The sequence below is a fragment of the Rhinoderma darwinii genome, chromosome 2, assembly GCF_050947455.1.
Source record: "Rhinoderma darwinii isolate aRhiDar2 chromosome 2, aRhiDar2.hap1, whole genome shotgun sequence".
NCBI classification, from domain to species: Eukaryota; Metazoa; Chordata; class Amphibia; order Anura; family Rhinodermatidae; genus Rhinoderma; species Rhinoderma darwinii.
The window spans coordinates 290616994-290638301 of NC_134688.1; the positions used below are offsets into that span (position 1 = coordinate 290616994).

General features: G+C 42.4%; 1 protein-coding gene across 2 annotated transcripts in view; it reads right to left on the minus strand.

The window, feature by feature from the left end:
- The window catches only part of ARID1A (AT-rich interaction domain 1A), an 80443-nt gene that overhangs the window by 57337 nt on the left and 1798 nt on the right, over window positions 1–21308 (minus strand). The gene's annotated exons all lie outside the window — the stretch shown is intronic.

Here is a 21308-nt window from a genome sequence, read left to right on the forward strand (position 1 = left end):
AACGTTACTGCAGTGTCCTGATAATGAATACACATGAAATCCAGCCTGGACGTCATGTGTATTCAGAATCCTGACACTTCTGAATCTTTTCTGTGAGATTCCTGCAAGTGAAACGAAATCTAGTTTACCTCCGTAATCTCGCGAGATTTCATTGCCCTTGCTAGAAATCTCAAAGAAAAGATTCAGAAGTGTCAGGATTCTGAGTACACATGACGTCCTGGCTGGATGGTCATGTGTATTCATTATCAGGACACTTGATTAACGTTAATCTCTGTGTATGCGGCTGCACATCGCTGCTGTGTAAATCAATGGAGAGGAGTGTATGATACGGACTGATCACTGATTGGTCAGCGTCATACACTTAAACACGCCCAGTTAAAAACACAATACTCGCCCAGTTGGACATAACGAAAAAAAATACGCCCAGTTGTCCATTTCAAAGCTCATTTGCATATATATATATAAAATAGCTCCTAACTTGGCCAAAAATGAACGTTTTTTAAAAAAAAAAACGTTACTGTTATCTACATTGCAGCGCCGATCACATGCAATAGGAGATAGGGATTTGAGAATCTGGTGACAGAGCCTCTTTAAAGAGGCTCTGTCACCACATTATAAGTGTCGTATATTGTACATCATGTGATAGGCGCTGTAATGTAGATTACAGCAGTGTTTTTATTTAGAAAAACGATAAATTTTGACAGTTATGACCCATTTTAGATTTATGCTAATGACTTTCTCAATGGACAATCAATCAGCGTCATACACTTCTCCCCATTCATGTACTCAGCACATAGTGATCTTGCTAGATCATGAGGTGTTGTCACTTACCCCCACATTAACGTTACTGAAGTGTCTTGAGAGTGAATAGACATCACCTCCAGCCAGGACGCAATGTCTATTCACAACCCCCAACACTTCGGTAATATTTGTGTGGGACTTACAGCACATAGAGATCACACTGTCATCAGTATGTGTTGTGCGTGGCTGCGTGATTTTCGCGCATATGGCATAGTTATGACACTGTTTATATTTAGAAACAGAAAAGGAGGTGCTTTTATTTTTACCTTCATTTAACAACTGCAGCGCGAATCACACGCAGGACACTTCAATGGGTGCGTGATGCACGAAAAATGGCCAAGTATAGGACATGTCTTGAGTTTTACGCAGCGGACATACGCTGCGTGAAGATGACGGACAGTCTGAATGGCCCCATTGCGTTACATAAGTCAGCGCGCCGAGCGTGATTTTCACACGCATATCACGGACGTGAACTACACTCATGCGAATAAGGCCTTACAGCGTGATCTTGCGAAATCACGCTTGCTGTCATTAAAGGAACAGTGTCACCAACCTTTTTTTTTTTATATCAGTTTTATGTTAGGGTTTTATTAAAAACTTTTATATTTATTTGTGTGTTACTTTTTTCTATTTTTACACTTTTTCTTCCCTATGGGGGCTGCCATTTTTTTTCTCCATTTCTGTATGTGTCGATTAACGACACATACAGACATGGAATACGGCAGCTCCAGTCCCATAGGGACTGCGAACGGGGCCCGTTCCATCCACTTTGGTGTACGCCGTGTGTGTGGGAACGGCGCATGCGCCGTTCCCACACAGTCAGATTTGAAATGCGCGCCGTCCGGCGCCATTTTCCTGTGGACCGGAAGTCGCGGCCGGGCAGTAAGATTACTACTTCTGGTCGCGGCTTCCGGACTTGTGCACATGGAGCAGCGGCAGCAGACGGAGCGGACGGACCGGAGCAGGTAAGTGATTTCTATGTAGGTTCGTGTTTCAGTGTGTTTTACTAGTGTATGTAAACCTTCTACACTGTGTGTTAGCTCAAAAAATGGCGACACACAGTGTAGGAGGTTAGACCGTTCAAACCCCTCGTTTCTCCCGGCACTAGCCAGGATAAAGGAGGGGGGGATTCTGAGAGCTCACTAGAGCGAGGGATTTTTTCCCAATTTTGCAGCATAAAGCAATGTGGTTGCTTTACCACATGCAATGCTGCAATTTTGGGAAGTGCTCCATCTAGTGACCAGTGCTGGGAAATATTATAAATTGAATCCAATTTATAATATTTCCTGACTCGTGAAAAAAATAAAAAAAAATTAGAACAATGTTTAATCACCTACACACTAATTGTTTAACTAAAAAAAAAACAAACATGTTTTGCTGGCAACACATTCCCTTTAAGTCCCACACAAACGTTACCGAAGTGTCGGGATTGTGAATAGACATCGCGTCCTGGCTGGAAGCGATGTTTATTCACTCTCAAGACACTTCAGTAACGTTAATGTGTGAGTGACAGCACATCATGATCTTGCAAGATTACTATGTGCTGAGTACATGAATGGAGAGAAGTGTATGACGCTGATTGGTCAGCGTCATACTCTTTACAACGCCCACTTGGTCAAAACCTAAAAAAAAAAACGCCCAGCTAGGCATGAAGAAAGTCATTAGCATAAATCTAAAATAGGTCATAAAATAACCACTGCTGTTATCTACATTACAGCGCCGATCACATTATGTAGAAGATAGGGCACTTTTAATGTGGTGACAGAGCCTCTAAGTAGACATGGCAAATTTTAACTAGTAACTATTTTGTGTGGTATTACCATCTGTTTTTACAAGTATACATTCAAATATCAAAAATCTTAGAATCGCTTGAAAAAAAAATAAAAGCATTGCAAAGTTATCACAAAGTGACACGCCAGATTTGGAAAAAAAAATAAAAATGGCCTGGACCATTAGGTGAAAACAGGCTGTGTCCTTAAGGGTATGTGCATACGATAACGACCATTACGGCTGAAATTACGGAGCGGTTTTCAGGAGAAAACAGCTCCGTCATTTCAGATGTAATTGCTCGTACTCGCATTTTGCGAGGCGTCTTTGACGGCCGTAATTTGGAGCTGTTCTTCATTGGATTCAATGAAGAACGGCTCAAATTACGTCCAAAGAAGTGTCCTGCACTTCTTTGACGAGGCAGTCATTTTACGCGTCATCTTTTGACAGCGACGCGTAAAATGACAGGTCGTCGACAAACCCATTCAAATGAATGGGCAGATGTCTGCCGACGTATTGGAGCCGTATTTTCAGGCGTAAATCGAGGCATAATACGCCTCGTTTACGCCTGAAAATAGGTCGTGTGAACCCAGCCTAAGGGTTTCAAAGTGATCCCTCCATAATTGGAAAAACTCTCAATAAGGCCCTGATCTAATTAAGTTTTGGCCCTACGTTGGGGCGCGTAAGCCAGGAAAGCTACTGACGTACGTGCTAAGTGTATCCATAGGGCTCCATGATCCCGGAGGCTAAAAGACTACACTAGGGATGTCACGACACCAGAATTTGGACTTCGATACCGATACTTCGTTTAGTATTGCGATTTCGATACCAATTTCGATACTTTGCCAACAGTAATAAAAAAAAATAAAAAATCTTCCGTTTTCTGATGTGAGGCGCGAGGTTGAATGCGCCTCACATTAATAGTAATTAATCCCATCATGTTTCTCAGTCATAATGGGTTAATGTGTGAGGTACATGATGGGGTTAATTACTATTAATGTGAGGAACATGGAGGTTAAATTCATCGCACCTCGTGCCTCACATTAATAAGTGAATGAAAGCAGTGTTTATTTCATTTTTTTACAGCGTACACATCATAAATGATGCAAAAAAATTGTTGTGCGCGCCATTACTGAATGTGTATATTTTATGTATTGAGACTTATTTTAATGTTTATTGTAAAAAAGGTGAATGTGTATTTTTTATTTTATTTAACAATACTTTGTTTTTACTTTATTTTTAAACTTTAATGTACTGACATATATCAGATATGTGCCAGTACATTAACCTGTGGACGGATAGCACACAGGCAGTTGTTAGGACATATCTAAAGGGAACCTGTCACCAGCATTTCACCTATTGAACTTCACTTATCCCTCACTGGCCGCTGCTATCAAAAGTTCATTGCCGTTATCCCCTCTCCTAAACTCCTCTTCCAACTGTAAATAATGGTATGCCAACATTTTGCGCCTTTTATCGTAATAATCCGGTGTCCCTTTATGCGCACACCCCAGAAGAGGATATCAATACACAAACGTGGGATTGTGTGTGCTGGGGGAAGGCGAGGAGTTGTCAATCAAAAGTAAGGAGGCGGGGTAAACTCAGAAAGACTTGAGGAATGAGGATATGACTTTTTTCAAATGAAGATTTGACTCTTTTCTGCTCATTAGCATACGCTGTGGGAACACTAAAAAGCTGAGTACTAAAGCTACAGAGCCGACTAAGAAGACAATTATAGGTTATATAGAAATGATTTTTCACCCACTACCCCCAGGTAGTGCTGGTTTAATAGGTGAAATGCTGGTGACAGGTTCCCTTTAAGTATGCCCTAACAACAAGAAATATGGTAAGACAGCCCTGGGGTCCGTCAATAGACCATGGGCTGTCTGCCCATATATGGTATGGCCCTCGATCGCGTCACAGGGATTCCTGTGATGCGATCCAGGGGCATCCCCCCCTTCTCATTTTCTCCTTGAATGCTGCAGTCAGTTGTGATCGCAGCATTCAGGAGAATAGAGGCGGCGATGAGCGGTTTCTCTGATCTCCGCCGTTATAGAGCGGGGCTGTGGCTGTGTAATACAGTCATTGCCCCGCTCCTGACAGCAAGTGGGCGTGCGGTCAGCATGAGGTGATGCGACCGGCGCTGTACTAATGAGCGGCAGTTCAGGCACTGGGGACAGAACATGGGGGTGTTTTGTAGAGCGCCCGCCATGTTCTGTCTTCAGTGTTGGCGCTCATTAGTGCAGCGCCGGCCACATCGCATCATCCTGAACCCGCGCACATGTCATGACTCAGGAGCGGGGCTGTGGCTGTATTACACAGCTGCAGCCCCGCTCTCATACATTCATGTATTACTATACTTAGCTGTGCGGCTGCGCAGCTCAGTATCGAAATACAGGAAATAGCGGTATCGAACCGTTTAGGGATGCACAGTATCGAAACAGTATCGAAGTTTTGATGCACCGTGCATCCCTAGACTACACTAGGCCATACAACGGAATTCTGTGTGCATGAGATTTGTGCAAATCTCAAAACCACCGCTGCTGCTGCTGTCATACGCAGCGGATTTTCCCTAATGAAATCCATTGCGAAACATCTGCAGCGTTTACGCTGTGTGTGGATGTACCCTGAAGCGTTCAGCTAATCGACAACCAAAAAAACACAACTTTAATCTAGAAAAAAAGTGTGGAATTTTGCAACATTAACATGTCAAACTTGTAAAAGCAATATCCAAGTTCCTTTAAAACTAGGCTAGCATTGCAATAAACTAGTTTTTACATGCAGAAAGCAGAAGTGATCGAAACCTTAACAGCATTGGTAGGAAAAATACATGTTCTAAGGTCGGCTTTGTAGCCAGGTGACAAAATATGGGCGGCCACTTAAAGTACCTATAGTTTGGAGAATATTTTAGCTGTTTTGCAACACTCGATAAACAAATAGGAACATCTTGCCATAGGCACGTACGACACATTTGATATAGGATCCGCAGCAGAAATCTGAAGCGGCCACTCTTTCTGCCACTGATGTACCACATACGCACACAAAGGTTAGCCCCATTTAATAAGGCTAATCTGCTGGCTTTTCAGCACAAATAAGTAGAATGTTACTAATTCTCATTCACTCCTCCCCCGCTGTGAAGACTAAAGACTGCAGAAATTTTCCTTAGAGTGTGAACAGGTTGCGGAAACCCATTCACAGGCACGGGATGCAGATGAACAGGATTTTACTAATCCGCAACGTTCATATTAGTTTTAGGTTTGCAGTTCTGAGGGCAAGAATAGCACTCTACTTCTAACCAAAAAGTACTATGGGCTTCGTCATGGTGCTTGTATCACAGCAGTTCTGACAAATGACTGGCAGACAGTGATACTCATGGTTACACATTGTCAGGTGTTTAACAGATGCAACTTGGACACGTTGTTGCATAATTTTATTAACACAATAGAATAAATTTAGCCCATTGAACCTGGGCATGCAGGACTATCATTCACCATGTAAGCAGAGCTCTAACATAAAGGCAGACGTTTTCCTATTTGTATGCGCTACTCAGTGTAGTCTTTAGTTGGCTAAAGTATGCAAACCTTCCTTGAGCTGCATATAAAACAAACACGTGGAAGTTCATACACACCAGTGGTGGGCAATTGGTGGACCCCGGCTCCCCTGTTCTAGCTCTGTGCATATAGACTGCACTGAATTTGTTTCCTCTCCCTTGGGGACAATTTTACCCACTACACTTATTTGTGGCATATCAATGGATCCGTCAAATTGTTTTTGTCAGTAGAAAATGGGAACTCCCCCACTCATCCCATCTACATTATAGTGAACTGCAGTGACAGACCTGCTTAGGCTCTGTTCACAATTGCGTTGGGATCCCAGTCTGATGTTCCGTCTGAGGTTTCCGTCAGAACGGGACCCTGAGTAAACACAAACTGACAGGAAGGAGACCAGGTTTTTATCTCCATCACCATGGATTTCAATGATGACAAAGCTGGTGCCTCTGATTTCCATTTGCCTCTTGTGCACCGGACCCGTCGTTTTGCCGGAAGCAATAGCGAACCTCCGACGGAAAGTCAGAACGGGACCCCAACGCAGATGTGAACAGAGCCTTACTTGGCTATTTTAATATCTCCCATAGACTATAAGAACTACTGTGCCACTTGTGTGCCAACACTTCTGCTGCAAACAGGGTTATAAAGATATGAAACGTATAATGTTCAGGATTTGGACGGAGAAAGGAAATAAAAATGAAAGCAACTTCTGAGGTGTTTATAAATGTGGAAAGTCAACCAACACTGTCCTACCGTGTCCACAAACTGAAATCTCAAGTGCTGTGAATTATACACACTAGCGTCTCTGTACCGCAGGCACTCTGCATATATAGACTTCATCTAAAGCAATAGAAAAATTGGTAGGCACTACTCCATACACGTGGTAAACTAACTGGAGTCTCCAGGCTGTTGGGCTCCGCGCATATTAAGGAATCCATATATGCAAAAGAAAATCCATGGCACTCCCCTCTTTAAAACCAGTAATTAATTTCGGCATCTTCATGCATGTACAAATATGGGACACAGTTCTCGGCCTATAACTATGTATTTTGTGACCTGTACATGCATGAAAATTTGGAAATGAAAACTACAAAATAAAAAAAAAGGGGGCGAGTGCCTATCTTTTTGTATATAGACTTCAACACGGAACCATCATATAGCCAGAGGACCCAAAATCTCAGCTTAAAGAGGCTCTGTCACCAGATTATAAGTGGCCTATATTGTACATGATGTGATCGGCGCTGTAATGTAGTTTACAGCAGTGTTTTTTTATTTAGAAAAACGATCATTTTTGACTGAGTTATGACCTATATTAGCTTTATGCTAATGAGTTTCTTAATGGACAACCGGGCGTGTTTTACTATATGACCAAGTGGGCGTTGTGGAGAGAAGTGTATGACGCTGACCAATCAGCACCATACACTTCTCCCCATTCATTTACACAGTACATAGTAATCTTAAGGGTATGTTCACACGCATTGTTTTCAGACGCAAGTCAGGCGTTTTACGCCACGAATTACGCCTGAAAAAACGGCTACAAACATCTGCCCATTGCTTTCAATGGGAATTACGGTATTCTGTTCCCACGAGCATTAATTTTACGAGCCGCTGCCGAAATACGGCACGTAAAATGACGGCTCGTCAAAAGAAGTGCAGGAAACTTCTTGGGGTGTTTTTGGAGGAGTTTTTCATTGACTCCAATGAAGAACAGCTCCAAAAACGTCCGTAAAATACGCCGCGAAAAACGCGAGTTGCTACAAAAACGTCTGAATCAGGAGCTGTTTTCGCCTATTTTCAGACGTTTTTAGTCACTGGATGTGAACATACCCTTACTAGATCACTATGTGCAGACACTTACACACACATTAACGTTACTCAAGTGTCCTGACAGTGAATACACATCACCTCCAGCCAGGACGTCATGTCTATTCAGAATCCTGACACTTCGCTAACGTTTGTGTGAGATTGTCCATTAAGAAACTCATTAGCATAAAGCTAATATATGTCATAACTCAGTCAAAAATGATTGTTTTTCTAAATAAAAGACACTGCAGTAATCTACATTACAGCGCCGATCACATCATGTACAAGATAGGCCACTTATAATGTGGTGACAGCCTCTTTAAGGCCAAAAATCATTTAAAAATTACAAAGCTCATCCACGACATAGGGATGCACGATGCATCAAAACTTCGATACTGTTTCGATACTGTGCATCCCTAAACGGTTCGATACCGCTATTTCCTGTATTTCGATACTGAGCTGCGCAGCCGCACAGCTAAGTATAGTAATACATGAATGTATGGGAGTGCGGCTGCGCTGCAAAACACCCCCATGTTCTGTCTCCAGTGCCTGAACTGCCGCTCATTAGTGCAGCACCGGCCACATCACATCATCCTGACCCCGCGAACTTATCATGACTCAGGAGCGGGGCTGTGGCTGAATTACACAGCCGCAGCCCCGCTCTATAACGGCGGAGGTCAGAGAAACCTCTCATCTCCGCCGTTATTCCCCTGAATGCTGCGATCACAGCTGACTGCAGCATTCAGGAAAAAATGAGAAGGAAAGGATGCCCCTGGATCGCGTCACAGGGAATTCCTGTGACGCGATCGAGGGCCATACCATATATGGGCAGACAGCCCAGGGTCTATTGACGTACCCCCGGGCTGTCTTACCATATTTCATGTTGTTAGGACATACCCAAGTATGTCCTAACAACTGCCTGTGTGCTATCTGTCCACAGGCTAATGTACTGGCACATATCTGATATGTCAGTACATTAAAGTTTCTGAATAAGGTAAAAACAAAGTATTGTTAAATTTAAAAAAAAAATACACATTCACCTTTTTTTTACAATAAACATTAAAATAAGTCTCAATACATAAAATATACACATTCAGTAATGGCGCGCACAACAATTTTTTTTGCATCATTTATGATGTGTACGCTGTAAAAAAATGAAACACGCCTTTTTCACTAATGTGGGGCGCAAGGTGCGATGAATTTAACCTCCATGTTCCTCACATTAATAGTAATTAACCCCATCATGTACCTCGCACATTAACCCATTATGACTGAGATACATGATGGGATTAATTACTATTAATGTGAGGCGCATTCAAAATTCATCACACGTCGCGCCTCACCTCAGAAAACGGAAGAATTTTTTTTATTACTACTGTTGGCAAAAGTATCGAAATCGCAATACTAAACGAAGTATCGGTATCGAAGTCCAAATTCTGGTATCGTGACATCCCTACCACGACACCACTTTTGTGATTTTATAGTTTTTGGTTTTATTTTTCAAAATTTTCAGAAATTTGACACTTGGCACACTGTGACAACGCCGTCTAGCATTTTACAATCATGTACCTTCGTGCAACTATGCATCATAGCATAACTTCTTGTAATAAAATATATATATATATATATATATTTTTTGTAATCATAATATGAATAAAGCATTTATGATGGTGGCTAAAAAGTATGACCCAAACAGGGCCCTAGATGCACAAAACACCTCTTCAAGACAGAAGTACAAATGTACGGAGTTCACACATGCCATTTAAACGTTTCCAATCATTGTCCAGTGTAGACATGCGCAGCACGCAACCAGCGATAATTCACTTTGTTGCAACTTTTATACGGATTTAAAGCTATCATTTGTCAGAAGTTCATCCACTCACGGAAACAGACATCAGCCTGTTTGTAAACAGCGATAGAAGGAAAACGAGCGATCGTACTAACAATCACAGCTAAAGAAAAATAAAACAAAATTATCTTAATAAATGCAAGTCTTGGCACATTAGAGTGCTAAAAATTGTGTGTAAAAGGACGCTTATTCCTAGGTCTACATGCTCATATCTTCACAATCACCCAAACTGAAGACAAAAAAACTGTACTTTGAGTTACAGCTGTGTTGTATCCAGTATACAGAAAAGTTGTATGTAGTGCTGAATCCTGTATCGGTCAGGTCCACGGCACTGACCGGTTCCGTGACAGTGGGTCCTGCGTGTCTGACACTCAGTAACCACCTGTTATCGATCACATCTAAGCTATGAACTTAGATGTGATCAGTAACTGGTGGATCCTGCTTAGACCCACTGACACTAAACCAGTCAGTGCTGCCGACCTGACAGATACAGGATTCAGCACTAGATACAGAATACAAAACAGCAGTATCTCAAAAAGTTACAATTATTTTTAATAAAAGAAATTAGAAAGTTGGACAAACTGATGCAATGGTTCTGTTGCACCACAGACACCATCGGCGGCCGACTGAACCCATTGATGTTAATGATTGTCGGCTTGTCTGTGATTTTACCAGAAGCAATAAAACAGCATGCTGTGCTATTGTTTCTGGTAAATCTCTGCCGGATCTGCGACAGAGGCCCCTAACAAAGCCTCCAACACAAATGTGAACAGAGCCTAACCCTATGGGTAAGGCCACAAGGGGCAGAACTGACACGGCCAACAGCCACGCCAGCACCATGTTCGGCGTGGCTGTCAAACGGTTAATGGCCACACGATGTTTCGAGTAAAACGCCCCTTTACCTGCAAAATTGTGCCACCATTAATGAATACACCCTGTACGACCATACAATTTTGCAGGTAAATAGCGGTTTTACCTCCAACGTGCAGCCATTAATAGGCAATTTGACAGCCGTGACAAATATGGTGCCAGCACGGCTGTTGGCTGCATTGCAGCGAAGTCAGTGAAGCTCCGTGTGGTCTTACCCTAATACCAATCACATCTAAGTTTATGAACTTCGAGAACACCCCAAAGATACGTTTTTGGGAAACTACACCCCTCAAGGAATTTCTTTAGGGCTGTAGTGAGCATTTTGACCCCACAGGTGATTCATACAATTAGAATTGGGCCGTGAAGATGAAACTTTTTCCAATAATATGTTTTAGCTCAACATTTCTAAGTTCCGAAGAATTCAGAAGAAAAAGCACCCCAAAAATCGTTAGGCAGTCTCTCCTAAGAAAGGCAATACCCCATATGTGGTTGTAAACTTCTGTTTGGGAACACGGCAAGGCTTTAAGAGGGAAGGAGAGACTTTCAGCTTTTGGAGTTCACATTTTGCTGGAACGGCTTTCGGATACCATGCATTTGCAAAGACTGAGGTAGCATTACAGTGGAAACCGCCCCCCCCCCCCAGGGACGCCATTTTGGAATCTATACGCCTCAAGGTATTAATCTAGGGTTCTGATCAGCATTTTGACTCTACAGGTGTTACATTAGAATTAAGCCATGAAAACGGAAAATTACATTTTATCCAATAATATGTAGTTTGTTATTTTCAGTTTCACAAGCAATACAGTAGAAAAGGCACCCAAACAGTTGTTACGCAATTTCTTTCTAGTTAGGCTAGATTCACGAGTGTGGAGAAACTCGGAAAATCGCAGGTGCTCCAGGGGAGGGTCCCATTTTCACGGCGGGATCCGTGAAAACGAAAAATAGGACAGGTTAGATTTTTCAACAGACCCTTCACACGGTCCGTTAACAACGGCTGTGTGAATGGCCCCATTGGAATACACACGTCCGTGTGACTGCCGTTGTTTTAACGGAAAAGGGGCACAATTTGGTTTTATGGCGTGCAAATTTTACTGATTTTCGAACACCATGTTGAATTGCTCTGAGATACCAGTAAAGTGGAAACCCCCGATAAGCGGCCCCGTTTTGGAAACTACACCACTCAAGACCTTTATCTAGGGGTGTAGTGAAATTGTTGACGCCACAGGTGTTTGCAATATCCATGTTGCACGAATGTTTGCAAGAGTGAAAAATTAAATTTTTCCATAGAAATGCCATTTCAGTGTCAAATATTGTTCAACCTTGTGTGAAAAAGACAGCTCACGATTAGGGCAAGTTCACACGTAGCGTAAACACTGCGCATTTTGTTGTGAAAGATCTGCAGCATAATACAGTACCAGCAAAGTGAACAAGTCTCACCCACAAGCTGCGTAATGCTAAACGGGAAAAAAAAATGCGGTGCCGTTTTTTGATCCGAAGGAACGTCAATTGCATAAATGCTGCATATTTGTTGCAGCAGACAAGCAGCAATTCCCCGCAAAAAACGCAACTCAGAAAAAAAAAGTCCAGCCCGGCCTCATGGGATGACATTTCATCCCATGCGACCGCTGCAGCCAATCACAGGCATCCAATCACAGGCTGCAGCGGTCACACGGGACGAAGAATCATCCCAGGGTTGCAGAAAGTCACGACATTGAAGGGACGCGTCGCTATGGTAAGTATACTTTTTTTTTCCTGTGCGGTTTTGCCGCAGCAGACATTCGGGACAAAAAAAAAACTGCACCACACTTTGGTGCGGCGTTTCGGACGCAATTCCCTGCTGTGCACAGGGCATATAAGCGGTGTGCTTTTACGTTGCATATCCGCCCTGTGCTTTTACGTTGCATATCCGCCCTGTGCTTTTACGTTGCATATCCGCCCTGTGCGGTTGCGCGCACAGCCGGCCGCATTTTCGGCCCGGTCTCCATACAAAGGATGAGAGCATGGCACGTAAAACGCAGGAGATAGAACATGTTCTATCTTTTGCGGTACAGTTCTGCGGCATGGACACCTTTTCGTAGCAATATGGAAAGGTGTCCGCAGCCAATAGAACTGAATGGGTCCGTAACTGCAGACCGTATTACGGTCCGCAATTACGTAGATTTTTTTACGGTCGTGTGCATGGGGCCTAACAGCATTAGCCACAATTGCAGAGGCTCTGAAGTGAAAACAAAAGAAACCCTAAAGTGACCCCATTTTAAAAATTACACCACTGAATTAATTTATCTAGGGGTGATGAGCATTTTGAACCCCCACAGGTGTTTTACAGAAATAAGTGCTCAATGGATGTTGCAGAGTGAAAATTGCAGTTTTTCCAGTTATGCCATGTGTATTGTGCCCAGCTTGTGCCACTGGAGACAATCACGCAAATAGTTGAGCGTAATACTCCATATGAGGCACACTGCCAGGCTTGGAAGGACCGCTATTTGGCTTGGTAGTTTTGTTTGGGGTTTCATAGGTATTTCAATAATACGGGGGCATATGTAATCTGTACGGAGTTTATTATGGCATAATTAGGTGATCTAACGGGGGCATAAATAAATAATAAATTTACTTAAACCATAGACACATGGTACACCATGAAGCAATCCTTTATGCATAGGATGGGTTTTTCAGGGCAGGTGTTGTACTGATAAATTATTGTCTTTTATCCCTCCGTTTGGAACATACTCTGCCCCTTTTAATAGGGCCCTTCCCTTGTTTGCTGGGAAACAGTTGCCCTGATACAATATGGCGTCATCGCTTACAGCAAAGTTTATGACTTTGGGGGCAGATGTCCTTAGGTGCTCGCCATCCTGGTTCACGAATATTAAGACCTTGATAACCACCTCTTAAAAATAGAAGGAATGTTCTTATCCGTCCTGCACATCGGGATAGCACATTTGCGTTATACAATGCCATCTGTACAACGTGCACGGCCAGCTTTTTGTACCATGGGACATGGCTATGTGGTAAATTGGGGCATTGCACAATATATCCACGCTCCAGTATTGCCTAATCTTTAGCTTCTTTACTAGCCCCATAATATGTCCTGTCTTTATGTGGTCCACACCTGTGGAGTCTAGCAAACGATGAAGGGTTTGATGCTGGGCCATGATTTTGCATTATTGCGTTCCAACAGTCATAGAATTAGTTTTTTTTCTGTTGACAGAGCTTTGTAATGGCTCGTTTCATGAGGCATGCGGTCGTTTTTATTAGTAACATTTTGTGGTACATGCGATTTTATCATCACTATTTCTTTTAAAGGAGTTGAGTAGACCAAAAAACAGCAATTAGGCACTTTTTTTATAACAATTACCATGTGGTATAAATATGTTAACTTTATTCTGCTGGTCCATACAATTACAGCAATACCAGATTTCCTAGTTTTACACAAAAACTTTGTAATAAAAAAAAATCATGTTTTGGTGTTGCCAAAACTTATTTTTACAGCGACAGCTGTCAGGGCTTGTATTTTGTGGCACAATCTTTCAGTGGTGTCATTTTGGGGTACATGCGACTTTTTGATCGCTTTTTCCCATTTAATTTTTTTTTTCAGGCAAAGCGACCAAAAATAATCAAATTCTGCCTTTTTTTCTTCTCACGGCATTTACCGTTGTTTCGAACGCAGCAATACAAAGTTTGTTTATTCCCCCCAATTCAAAGGTCTTAATCATGGGGGGGGAACCCATTTTTTTTTTTTTTTTTAGTCCAACTACAAGTCTTTTCAAAGCATATTCTCCTGATCACTGGTATAATACATTGCACTACTTATGTAATCATTTCTGAACCAGAAGGCAGCCTATAAAAAGGTCCTGCCTCTGGCTTTCTGGCTGCCATTGCAACCCTTGGCACCCCGTGATCACTCGAAGGTGACCGATGGGATACAGGGGGAGGTTTCTGTCTCTGTCCACCACTTAAATGCCGTGGTCGCTAATGACTGCAGCATCTAAAAGGTTAAACGGCCGGGGTTGTTACAAAACGCTGATCTCAGCCATTGCTACTAGTTGTCGGCTGTATATTACATCCAGCACCCACTGCCAATGGCGCAGACACCATCCCACAGATGCAACGTTTGCAGTATGGAGTTAAAGAAGCTTCCCAAAATCAACAATTATCACAGGTATTCCCATCTATCTCCCTTATAGTGGGTGTTCAGGAGTTTAAATAAATTAGGCAAACAGCAGGAAATGTGACAAAATTAGAAATAAAATCACTCCCTATTAAATCCACGACACTCCAAAAGTCCCCACTGGTCTTTGCTTACTGTCAATGATGTGCCATAAAGCCACGCGACAACTGCAGTCAATCACTGGCCTCAGCAGTCAGGTGGATGTACGCTGCCACTCGTTCACAGGCATCATCTAAAACGTGGGTAGGACTGAATCCCGAGCACCCACAGGCCTTCACTGTAGCCATGCTTCACAGCACCGCTTGAGCAATGTGATGGTTACAGCCACCGCATTGCGCACTCCCGAGAACCCAGCCAGTAGTATTGATGTTCGCTAGTGCAGCCACCACACTAAGACTGTAGCGGCGGTCATAACCAAAAACAACGGCTCAAACGTGAAAACAACCATGCCCTATAAAAGTTCTGGGGAATTTCTCAAAAACCAAACTATTTCCAAATATGTTTGGATAGGGTTTTCTAGTTATATTATGGAGAATCATACGGTAGTGACAGGAACACTTTTCAGCTTTGTGTCCTTTGAGAAGATATGCTGCAGTTTGACCAAACGTTCCGTTCACTAGTTGCAGTGCGCTACATATTTGTAGTCTGGTGTAGTCATGAGTTGCAGGCTCCCTCCCGCCACAAATTAAATTGCTTTCTCCCCATTAGTGTGCATCAGTGGCGGGAGGGCGGAGGAAGCCTGCAGCTCACGAAGGTGACAGACTAATATGCTTTAGTTTGAACAAAATTTCCGTTGATCTTCACAAACGTAGAACAAAGCATGCTGTCCTCAGAGAGGGAAACGAAGTAGGCCACAGATTCTCTTTTAACCCCCTCAATGACCAAGCCATTTTTTACGTTTTTCCATCGTCGCATTCCAAGAGCTATAACCTTTTTATTTTTGCGTCGACATAGCTGTATAAGGTCTTGTTTTTTGCGGGACAAGTTGTACTTTTCAATAGCACCATTTTGGGGAACATATTTATTGATTAACTTTTTTTTTGGGGGGGGGGGGAATAGAAAAAAAACTGAAATTTCGCCACTCTTTTTCGCGTCTTAAATCAACGGCGTTTACCGTGTAGTATAAATAACACAATAACTTTATTCAGCGGGTTGTTACGATTGCAACGATACCAAATTTGTATAGTTTTTGTATGTTTTACTACTTTTACACAGTGAAAACACTTTTTTTTCAAAATTATTTGTTTTTGGGTCTCCATATTTGAAGAGCCGTAACGTTTTTATTTTTTGGCCGATGCGGTTGTGTGAGGGCTTTTTGTTTGCAGGACGACTTGTAGTTTTTATTGGTACCATTTTGGAGTAGATGCGACTTTTTGATCACTTTTTATCACATTTTTTTAAAGTCAGGATTCACAGAAAACAGCAATTTTTCCATAGTTTATTTAATTTTTTACGGCGTTCACCGTGCGGGTTAAATAATGTAATAGATTTATAGTCAGGGTCGTTACGGACGCGGCGATACCAAATATGTGTAACTTTACTTTATTTTTTTTAATAGTAAAGCATTTTGTAAGGGGAAAAGCTGGGTTTTTCATTAACTTTATTAAACTTTTTTACTAGTCCCACTAGGGGACTTTAATATGCGATTCTCCGATCGCTATTATAATACACTGCAATACTTTTGTATTGCAGTGTATTACTGCCTGTCCGTTTAAAACGGACAGGCATCTGCTAGGTCATGCCTCCGGCATGATCTAGCAGGCATTCGCTCCAGGCAGACCTGGGGGCCTTTATTAGGCCCCCGGCTGCCATTGGAGACACAGACACTCGGCGATCGTATCACCGGGTGTCGGTGGGAGAGAGAGAGAGGGAGCTCCCTCCCTCTCTCCAAAACCCCTCAGATGCGGTGCACGCTATTGCGCACCGCATCTGAAGGGTTAAACGGGTGAGAGCGATACTAATATCGATCTCACTCGGCAGAGCAGGGACGCCCCCAGCTGCCTCTAGCAGCTGAGAGCAGGGAGATTTGATGCTCCCTGCTCTGTTTACTTTATCCTGATGCAGTGCCGTAAAAAGGCATATGCATCAGAATAAAGCCCGTTAGTGGCCGCCGTTATTGGCGGTCACCAATGGGTTAAAGATGGGAACGTTCCTTTAAATATACTTTAAAATTAACAAATAGTAAGACAATATTTCCTTGGATATCATACAGTGTCTTATGTAGCCCCAGTCTAAACATACTAGCAGGCTCATTGGCACCCTACGAAATAGGCACGTGTAAATGAGGACAATAAGATTGTAAGCCCCATTGGGGACAGAGACTAGATTTCATCCAACCATTCCCATAAGATACCATCACTTGACTGATATGGCCAAGTATGAATCGCAAGGTTAAATGTAGTCCTGTAGCTGAAGAAAAAAAATATATATATTGGATTCTTGATAAAAGGAAAATCTTATAATAAACGGCTATAACAGGAGCAAATTTCTAGTGAAGGGCAGTCAATGCAAGTTAAAATTTACCACGCTTGCCCATTAGACTGTCCCGGTTTATGGTAGTCTGCCGTCAGTGGATGGAACACAGACTGTAGTATGGAATTTGAAACTGGGTTTTCAGCTCTATTTGAATTTCTGCTCAAGAAGGCCATCTGGGTGGATAAAACCCAATTGAGTTGGAGTCCCACTGGTGTGCCCCACCACGATCAGCAGTTATCACCAGGAGAACCACAATGTAAATGTTAATTTTCCCTGATGCACTGCACAGTGCTCGTTGAACTCAACGGGCATTCATTGATTTCTTCTAAATCTCGTTAGTGGAAAACGTACACAAATAGCTGTCACGCAAAAGGAGAAAGACACCTTTGATATGGCTCTGGCTAAAAAGGTGAGCTCCGAGTGGAACACATTTACTTCAGCATGTCCTAAAAGTCAGATTTTTAAGAGTAGATCTAACTACATTGTAGGGAATTGCTTATACGCCATTAACGTTAGGTCAAAGCATAAAAACTTTAGTATCTTATATAGGGAGACTACAGACATTTTGGAGCTTGTATAAGTGCAATTCCACCTGTTCTCTGGCGTAATTACATTGTAAGAACGGCACCAAGACGGAGCGCTATACTGAAGTGTCACATAACCGTTTTCGTGCACTTACAAGTTCTTACTAAGTGTAAGAAGAAAAAAAAAAAACACGGTCATGGCTTGCATGTCACACACGGTGGGCGTAAGCAACAACTTGACATAGCTCGCTAGCTGTGACATTCAAATTAGCATGCATCATGTTGAGAAATACGGCACTAAACTAAAATTTTGCGTAAAAACTGTCAGAATTCGTAAATACGCCACCCTAGGAGTTGAAACGACACAGATGCACAGTAATATGGCACCTGTAGCGAGTTCAGAAAACAATATAGAGTACTGTGTTTATGGTGTGTTCAAGACAAAAGGCAAATATGCTTGTCATGCTGCCCTGGGTATTGTGAATATGGCAGTCTGTACTCATGATGGAAACCATCACCAAAAGGCACAATGAACCCCAGTTCTCACACATTGGTGAACTAAATGAACAAACTACTGCCTGAAAAACCCTACGTATGATGTACGATTATCCTCTCCATGGTTCTGTAGACTTCACAATATGTAAATAGCAATAATACAAGGCTGGCTAAAACAATATATTAATAAAGTCCATTAAAGTCCACGTTATTTATGATACAATTATCATTTCTGCTGTGAAAGTCTCATGGCTCATGCAAACGCCCATATTATAGCTCCATACAAATTCCAAGTTGGCCATTATAATATTTCTGAGGGAAAACATGATGCCATACAGAGGCACCATACCGGACTCCGTAATGGAGTGCCTGCGATTCTTTATTTCTAAGCCGTAGGCACTGGCGTGCCATCGTACTAGCTCTATGCGCACGAGACCATAGAAAACGGTACTCTGATAGACATAACCCTCGTGGATTGAGAAAATGAATGTTCCCCATATAAATTCCAGACCTTATATTGATGAGTACGTGACTGCTAATCATTGCTTGTAAGATTTTTCTCTCATCTTGGGGCAATAAACACTACCCTTAAATCGTGAGCATTTTCATGCATCTTCACTCAAGGCCATTAGATCAGGATAAAAAAAAAAAAAAAGCACATATTTATGATGGACAAAGCGCTTTGGAATTGGGTAATACATTAAAAAAAAAAAAAAAAGGAACATTTACTAAATTTTCCGGTTTAGAACTACAGAACCACAATGGAGGCTAAGACCGATCCATATTGGAGCCTCAATTGTCTTCTAAATATTCTGTGATAGAATATTTTAAAATGCCGCTGGTCCGCAAACCAACCATCTTTAATAGGGAGCTAACAAAGCAAGGAGCCAAAATGTATTTTAGAAGCAGATCAAGACACCGGGGGCAGCAGATATTTATACACATTTAACATGTGAACACTGCATGACAATATACAACATTCAATGGCAAATAAGTTTCCAAGGTTACACGCAAAAGCGGCACTAAACTTTTAGACGTGATCAATAATTATATCTTGGATGTATTTTTCTAAACCACTATAATGTTTATTACAGTATCCAAAACAGATAATATTACGCCTCATGCACACGACAGTGTGCGCCGTCCGAGTCCCGTCAGTGATCCGAGGAAAGATAGGAAAGACAGGTTCTAGCTTTCCGCAGATTGGAGACTCGGACCATTTTTCACAGACCTGATCCACCCGCTAAAGTGAATGGGTCCGTGAAGACTATCGGGTGCCACTCGGATGCCGTCAAAAACAGCCCGAGTGGCACAACTGTCGTGTGCATGAGGTGTTAAACTTCTGCGACATGTGCAAATGTCCTCATCCTAGTAGTAATTATACCAAGGTTGGAAAAGTCCCAGGAGTCAAATATTCCATTTTTTTTTTAATTTAAAGAGGCTCTGTCACCAGATTTTGCAACCCCTATCTGCTATTGCAGCAGATAGGCGCTGCAATGTAGATTACAGTAACGTTTTTATTTTTTAAAAACGAGCATTTTTGGCCAAGTTATGACCATTTTCGTATTTATGCAAATGAGGCTTGCAAAAGTACAACTGGGCGTGTTGAAAAGTAAAAGTACAACTGGGCGTGTATTATGTGCGTACATCGGGGCGTGTTTACTACTTTTACTAGCTGGGCGTTGTGTATAGAAGTGTCATCCACTTCGCTTCACAACGCCCAGCTTCTGGCAGTGCAGCACTGTGACGTCACTCACAGGTCCTGCATCGTGTCGGCACCAGAGGCTACAGATGATTCTGCAGCAGCATCGGCGTTTGCAGGTAAGTCGATGTAGCTACTTACCTGCAAATGCTGATGCTGCTGCAGAATCAAGTGTAGCCTCTGGTGCCGACACGATGCAGGACCTGTGAGTGACGTCACAGTGCTGCACTGCCAGAAGCTGGGCGTTGTGAAGAGAAGTGGATGACACTTCTATACACAACACCCAGCTAGTAATAGTAGTAAACACACCCCGATGTACGCACATAATACACGCCCAGTTGTACTTTTACTTTTCAACACGCCCAGTTGTACTTTTGCAAGCCTCATTTGCATAAATACGAAAATGGTCATAACTTGGCCAAAAATGCTCGTTTTTTAAAAATAAAAACGTTACTGTAATCTACATTGCAGCGCCGATCTGCTGCAATAGCAGATAGGGGCTGCAAAATCTGGTGACAGAGCCTCTTTAAGTTAAATTGTCAAACACCAAGAAATTATTGTAATGGTCTAGAGAGTTTCTAAACCCTACATTATGCTGGCCGCCTCTGGCTTACACAGATTGTAGATGGCGGACAAAGTGTAGTCAATGTTTATTCCACATATCCTATTTTAAGCAGGGGAATGGACTAAATGAAGTCCATTAAGGCCACTGTCGCAATAGTAGCTTGACAATAGGTTAAAAAAAAAGGCACCAGTGGCAGATTCCTAGATGCAGCGGCTATGTGGCATCTTAGATTTCTACAGTATTTAACAAATTATCTTTTTGGTTTCTTGCAAAAGAAACCGCATTTGGAATGAAAACTATAAAGTTATAAAGTGTAGGTTGAAAGTACATGATCGAATCGTATACATATGTATTGTACACATTTCAACCGTTTGATGAGAGGCCAAGGAAAGGAAGCTAATACAAGAACACGGGGCACCTCAAGATTCAGATAACACACCGATCATTTGGTGCCATGCTAAAGTGCCAATATGGAAGTGGGCCTTCGATTACCTAAAGCTCATGTGTTACCCATAGACTAAATAACCTTCAGACTGGTGACACTCACTTGTAAACACACCACAATGCTCCATTCCACATGACAATGTCCAAGCTTATGGCCCATGTTGTGAAGTCTAGTGATGCCCCTGTGCAGTGTCACCACCATGCCGTATCTCATTGTCTACAGGCAGGTGACCCTCACACAATACTGGCTGTTACCTCCTCAGCGTTATTACCCCCCAAACCCTACACGGAGGCTGT